At 45.8% G+C, this 7,500-nt stretch overlaps 1 protein-coding gene across 6 annotated transcripts in view; it reads left to right on the forward strand.

Moving 5' to 3' along the window:
• LOC143279658 (serine/threonine-protein kinase Sgk2-like) overlaps window positions 1-7,500 on the forward strand; it is a 249,841-nt gene that overhangs the window by 125,235 nt on the left and 117,106 nt on the right. The gene's annotated exons all lie outside the window — the stretch shown is intronic.

Raw genomic sequence — 7,500 nt, forward strand, 5'->3', positions numbered from 1 at the left:
TGGCCAAGTACGGATGCCCTCGGAAATTTATTTCCTTGGTCAGCCAATTCCATGAAGGCATGCAGGCTCGAGTCCAGGACAATGGTGAAACATCTGCTCCTTTTCCTGTCACAAATGGTGTCAAGCAAGGCTGCGTCCTGGCTCCAACGCTGTTCAGCCTCATGTTCTCTGCAATGCTTACTGATGCCTTCAGAGATGGCGATGTTGGAATTGGCCTAAAGTACCGAACAGATGGCAAGCTGTTTAACCTCAGAAGGCTTCAAGCAAAAACGAAGGTCATGACAGACATCATCAGAGACTTTTTGTTTGCTGATGACTGTGCCCTCAACGCTGGATCTGAAGCTGACATGCAACTCAGCGTCAACAAGTTTGCCACTGCCAGCAGGAACTTCGGCCTTACCATCAGCACGAGGAAAACTGAAGTTCTCCATCAGCCAGCCCCAGGGAAACCCTACGTTGAGCCCAACATCACAGTCAACGGTCAGAGACTCAGTGCGGTGGAGCGGTTCATACCTTGGCAGCACACTGTCACGAAATGCGACCATCGACGATGAAGTGAATGTCAGGATTGCAAGAGCAAGTGCAACTTTTGGTAGACTCAATGCAAATGTCTGGAACAGAAGAGGCATTAGTCTTGAGACCAAGCTAAAGGTCTACAGAGCAGTAGTTCTCCCCACACTACTGTACGGCTGCGAAACTTGGACAGTGTACCAACGACATGCCAAGAAGCTGAACCACTTCCACACAACATGCCTCAGGAAGCTACTGAACATCAAGTGGCAAGACAGGACCCCAGACACAGAGGTGCTCGCAAAAGCCACCCTTCCCAGCATCTTCACCATCCTGATGCAGTCCCAGCTTCGCTGGGCTGGACACGTGGCGCGCATGCCAGACCATCGGCTGCCCAAAAGGCTCTTCTATGGCGAGCTGCAACAAGGGAAGAGATCACACGGAGGTCAGAAGAAGCGCTTCAGAGATACTCTGAAGGTCTCTCTGAAAGCGTTTGATATCAACCCTGACTCCTGGGAGGAATCTGCAGTGGACCGTAACAAATGGCGCGCTGCTGTGCACAAAGGCGCCAAGTTGTGCGAGGCCAGCAGGACTGCTGCAGCTGTTCAGAAGAGGCAGGCCAGAAAGTCACGGGCAAACAAGCTCCCTGACAATGATATGCCTGTCTTTGTCTGCCCCAACTGTCAGCGAACATTTCGTGCGCAGATTGGACTATTCAGCCATCTGCGCACTCACAGATAGACTCATGAGCATCCTTCCCCCCACCCCACCACCACCCTCCCCCCATCCCCCATCTGGATGACAACGATGGTCATCATCGATCTCGATGGACACACCACCACCATATATATATATATATATATATATATATATATATATATATATATATTTATTCATTTATTTATTTCTAGGTTTTTAGTCGACATACTTAAAGTCTGGATTGGTTCGGCATATGATCACATATATTCTATTTGAGTGTCCTGAATGATTTCATTGGTTACATTTCATTGGTTACATTTCGTTGGTTACATTTCATTGTTACATTTCATTGGTTACATTTCATTGTTACATTTCATTGTTCACATTTCATTGGTTACATTTCCTGGTTTATGGGACGAAAAACATGCTGATGCGTTAGTTCAGTGACTGAATCCGCACCCAAATTGGGTAAAATAACGTACAAAACATGAGTTGAGAACCACAGAAAATGCATTACAACATCTACTAATGGTAATATCGTTTCATACATGCTCACACATTGCCGATTAAGTAGGTGCAATAATCTAGGATGCTAAAAAAGGATTTTACCAATTACAGATTGACCTTGACCCCTCTTACCTCCCTTTGGCCAGGAATGGCTAGATCTCCGACGGCCCCAAACCAAGAAATATCGACGTAAAATCTGAATTGATGACATAATGTGCAAGCAGGGGCTGCACGGAAAGGAAAAACGTTTGGCGTCAGGGTGACCTGTGACTCTTGCGCGTGCAGGTATGCTAATCTGCACTTTTCGGGAGGGTCGGGGCCTCCCTCACTCCAGTTCGCTATCCGATGCTGTGCAGTGCTGGTGTGTCTGTCAGTGGCCGATTGTGTGTGTGTGTGTCTGTGTGTGTGTGTGTGTGTGTGTGTGTGTGTGTGAGGCGAGGGGGTAGGGTGGAGGGATGGGAGTAGGAAGAGGGTCAATGTCCATTACCTCCATCCCCCCACACCCCCTAACCCTCTCTCTCCTCTGTTGCCATTGTTCAGACGAACAATGCTGCTGCCTTCCCATGACATTTGGAAGAAAAGGGTGGGATTTGGCAGTGTGGCATGATGTCATCGGCGCGCGCGTGTGTGCGTGTGTGTGTGTGTGTGTGTGTGTGTGTGTGTGAGGGAGAGAGAGAGAGAGAGAGAGAGAGAGAGGCGTCCCTACCATCATCATACATTTTCCGCTTAATGATAACGATTCCTACAGCCCTTCACTGACATCCTGACCTGTAAGCTGTGTCTGATCTCAGTGAGGTGACAGCCCTTCACTGACATCCTGACCTGTAAGCTATGTCTGGTTTCAGTGAGGTGACAGCCCTTCACTGACATCCTGACCTGTAAGCTCTGTCTGATCTCAGTGAGGTGACAGCCCTTCACTGACATCCTGACCTGTAAGCTCTGTCTTACCTCAGTGAGGTGACAGCCCTTCACTGACATCCTGACCTGTAAGCTGTGTCTTACCTCAGTGAGGTGACAGCCCTTCACTGACATCCTGACCTGTAAGCTGTGTCTGATCTCAGTGAGGTGACAGCCCTTCACTGACATCCTGACCTGTAAGCTCTGTCTTACCTCAGTGAGGTGACAGCCCTTCACTGACATCCTGACCTGTAAGCTCTGTCTTACCTCAGTGAGGTGACAGCCCTTCACTGACATCCTGACCTGTAAGCTGTGTCTGGTTTCAGTGAGGTGACAGCCCTTCACTGACATCCTGACCTGTAAGTTATGTCTGGTTTCAGTGAGGTGACAGCCCTTCACTGACATCCTGACCTGTAAGCTATGTTTGGTTTCAGTGAGGTGACAGCCCTTCACTGACATCCTGACCTGTAAGCTATGTCTGATCTCAGTGAGGTGACAGCCCTTCACTGACATCCTGACCTGTAAGCTATGTCTGGTTTCAGTGAGGTGACAGCCCTGCACTGACATCCTGACCTGTAAGCTCTGTCTGGTTTCAGTGAGGTGACAGCCCTACACTGACACCCTGACCTGTAAGCTATGTCTGGTTTCAGTGAGGTGACAGCCCTACACTGACACCCTGACCTGTAAGCTATGTCTGATCTCAGTGAGGTGACAGCCCTTCACTGACATCCTGACCTGTAAGCTATGTCTGATCTCAGTGAGGTGACAGCCCTTCACTGACACCCTGACCTGAAAGCTATGTCTGATCTCAGTGAGGTGACAGCCCTTCACTGACACCCTGACCTGAAAGCTATGTCTGATGTCAGTGAGGTGACAGCCCTTCACTGAGGAGCATGCTTGCCTGCAGCAGTCAAGGGGTTAGTCATGCATCACTTTCATGTCGTAAGCTGCTGGAGCTTAATGTGTTCTGGTTATGGCCCAAATGCGTGTACTGTTACAAACATGCATTCTGATTATTCCGAGCATTACCTTTGTTTTGGTTAAACCAACATTGAATGCGAAACTGGCGTGAGAATTGTGAGTTAACACGTTTTCTTCTCCGTCAACAAGGAGCCGTGCATATGCCTTTGTAACATAACAACTAACAACACACACACACACACAAGTGCTCATGTTCTCTCTCTCTCTCTCTTTCTCTCTCTCTCACACACACACACACACACACACACACAGCCACTCTGACTGCAGTGGGTGGGGGTGGAGAGTGGGGGCAAGGGGGGGGGGGAGGGAAAAAGTGGTGGGAACCGAATGTAATCATGGCGTCACAAAATCATACGTGGGCTCTGGTAGCCTTTGCTTTTCGCTTCCCTGCCCATCTGGTAATTGAATTTCTGTCAGACCTTGGCCGCCTTCGTTTCCATCGCTGAGAGGCGCTCGGGCAGTTCGCCTCGTTGACTTGACTGACGTCACAGCTACGTCATACGTAAGGTGACGGGCCATTGGATGATCAGGGTTGCTCCTGCTGTCACGAACGTACGTGGCGTGTAGTGATTGGTGGATTGAAAAAATTGCCGTCAGCCCGTTTCCGTGATTATTGTTGATGGAAAGGAGGGTGACGTAATAAATTATTTGCAGACTTTGGTGTTGGGTTGAGTTTTGGTGGGTTTGTTGTTTGGTTTGGGGAGCCGAGGTTTGATCTATTATTCACGTTTGGGTGAACAGGATGTTCGGATGAGAGTGTTGCAAATTGGATTAAAAAATCGTCGTGTGTGTGTGTGTGTGTGTGTGTGTGTGTGCGCGCGCGCGCGTGCGTGCGTGCGTGTGCGTGTGTGTCTGTATGTGTGTGTGTGTGTGTGTGTGTGTGTGTGTGTGTGTTTACAGGCACGCGAGTTTTTTTGTTTTTTTTAAAGATCTTTTTAAAATGTACTTATGTATTTTAACTTCGTTGTTTTCCTCCTCCCGCTAGACTGCTACCATTGTCAGTCCGGCTTCTACGGCTCTGCTACATGTGCTCAACAATAACAACGATAACAACAATGACGACAATGATAAAATCACCATAACAACAATGACGACAATGATAAAATCACCATAACGACAGCAGCAGTAACTGGAACACAGATAACAATGCAGAACCCTCTTGATACAACAAACAGTAAACCAAGTGACCAATGAAAAGATGGTAATTTAGCGGTAACCTTCACCACGCAAGACCAAAGCTCTGGTCAACCTGACTTTTAGGGACCACTACTACTACTACTGCTGCTGCTACTACTGCTGCTGCTACTACTGCTGCTTCTACTACTACTACTTCTGCTGCTGCTACTACTGCTGCTTCTACTACTACTGCTGCTGCTGCTACTACTGCTGCTTCTACTACTACTTCTGCTACTGCTGCTACTGCTACTACTACTGCTTCTATCTGTATTACTACTACTACTACTGCTGCTGCTGCTGCTGCTACTACTACTACGACTACTACTACTATTAGCAGTTCTGTTCGTCAAGATTGTTGTAGCTGTGGTGCAGCAGTTAGGAACACCTTACCCCCACATCCCTCCCCCCTTCCCCCTCCCCCCTCCCCCCGCTCGTCTGTTCCCGAGTCTGCCAACTCTTGAGACTCCTGTTCAAAGCTGTTGTGAGGACTGGAAAATGAATGCATTTTTTCAGGGAACGTGTTGGGTGTCTTTGCTGCATGCAAGGGTTTTTCTTTTTGTTTGTTTGTTTGTTGATGTTGTTCTGGCAGCTCTCTTCTCTTGGAAGGTTGGTTTGTACTTCAGTTTTTTTCTGTCTTTCCGTTGATGAGGATGAAGATGGTGATTATTATTATTATTGTTATTATTATTATTATTGTCCTTTTTTTCTTTTTGTACTTCTTTTATTTATATACTGTCTTTCTCTCGTTTCTTATCTGTTTTTTCTCTTCCTTCTTTTCTATTCTGATGATTTACTTTGTCATTTCGTATGGTTTTTTTATTTTTATTTTTTTTAATTTTCTTGCCTACCTACCTACCTACCTGTCTGTCTGTCTGTCTATCTGTCTTTCTGTTTATCTGTCAGACGATGTGTTTATCAGCCTCTTTACCCCCCAATCCATCTGATCCATGCGCGTTTCTGTTTGTCGCTCAATCAGATCTGTTCTGATTCATGATAACTTTCCAGTCAGTGTGTCTGTTTGTCGCTCAATCAGATCTGTTCTGATTCATGATAACTTTCCAGTCAGTGTGTCTGTGTGTCGCTCAATCAGATCTGTTCTGATCCATGATAACTTTCCAGTCAGTGTGTCTGTTTGTCGCTCAATCAGATCTGTTCTGATTCATGATAACTTTCCAGTCAGTGTGTCTGTTTGTCGCTCAATCAGATCTGTTCGGATTCATGATAACTTTCCAGTCAGTGTGTCTGTGTGTCGCTCAATCAGATCTGTTCTGATTCATGAGAACTTTCCAGTCAGTGTGTCTGTTTGTCGCTCAATCAGATCTGTTCTGATTCATGATAAATTTCCAGTCAGTGTTTCTGTGTGTCGCTCAATCAGATCTGATTCATGATAACTTTCCAGTCAGTGTTTCTGTTTGTCGCTCAATCAGATCTGTTCTGATTCATGATAACTTTCCAGTCAGTGTGTCTGTTTGTCGCTCAATCAGATCTGTTCTGATTCATGATAACTTTCCAGTCAGTGTGTCTGTTTGTCGCTCAATCAGATCTGTTCTGATTCATGATAACTTTCCAGTCAGTGTGTCTGTTTGTCGCTCAATCAGATCTGTTTTGATTCATGATAACTTTCCAGTCAGTGTGTCTGTTTGTCGCTCAATCAGATCTGTTCTGATTCATGATAACTTTCCAGTCAGTGTGTCTGTTTGTCGCTCAATCAGATCTGTTCTGATTCATGATAACTTTCCAGTCAGTGTGTCTGTTTGTCGCTCAATCAGATCTGTTCTGATTCATGATAACTTTCCAGTCAGTGTGTCTGTTTGTCGCTCAATCAGATCTGTTGTGATTCATGATAACTTTCCAGTCAGTGTGTCTGTTTGTCGCTCTATCAGATCTGTTCTGATTCATGATAACTTTCCAGTCAGTGTGTCTGTGTGTCGCTCAATCAGATCTGTTGTGATTCATGATAACTTTCCAGTCAGTGTGTCTGTGTGTCGCTCAATCAGATCTGTTGTGATTCATGATAACTTTCCAGTCAGTGTGTCTGTTTGTCGCTCAATCAGATCTGTTCGGATTCATGATAACTTTCCAGTCAGTGTGTCTGTGTGTCGCTCAATCAGATCTGTTCTGATTCATGATAACTTTCCAGTCAGTGTGTCTGTGTGTCGCTCAATCAGATCTGTTCGGATTCATGATAACTTTCCAGTCAGTGTGTCTGTGTGTCACCCTGCCTGCCTGTCTGAGAGTTCATTAATGAAGGGGCGGTAAAGCAGTCAGCACGCTGTGCCCCAGGCGGGGACAGAAGGAGGAAGGGGGGGGGGGTTGGACCAAGTGCCACAGTTTGTGCACAGTTGTCTTTCCTTGACTTTTGCCATTTGGCTGGGCGGATAAAGAGCTCCAGGCTAAAGGCAAAACAAAACAACAACAGCAACAGCAACAACAACAGCCCCCCTCCCCGTTCTTTTTTGTTGTTGTTTATCTCTGCATATTCATTTCATTTGGAGATTTTAAAATTGTTATTTTAGAGCCTACAGTTTATTGAATTACATATTTAACAAATCCATTTCCTGTTTGTTGAGTCGAGAATTCAAACAAATTTTATTTATTCTTCGGCCCATTTTCGATTAGATATCATTAGGCATTATAATTTTTGTTGTTGTTGTAACTGTTATCTTCAGTTATTTATTGCTAAATTATTGCTGGCCTTGCTTGTAGGTCATACCGACCCATCTTTGTTTT

This window comes from Babylonia areolata, chromosome 3, assembly GCF_041734735.1.
Source record: "Babylonia areolata isolate BAREFJ2019XMU chromosome 3, ASM4173473v1, whole genome shotgun sequence".
Taxonomy (NCBI): Eukaryota; Metazoa; Mollusca; class Gastropoda; order Neogastropoda; family Buccinidae; genus Babylonia; species Babylonia areolata.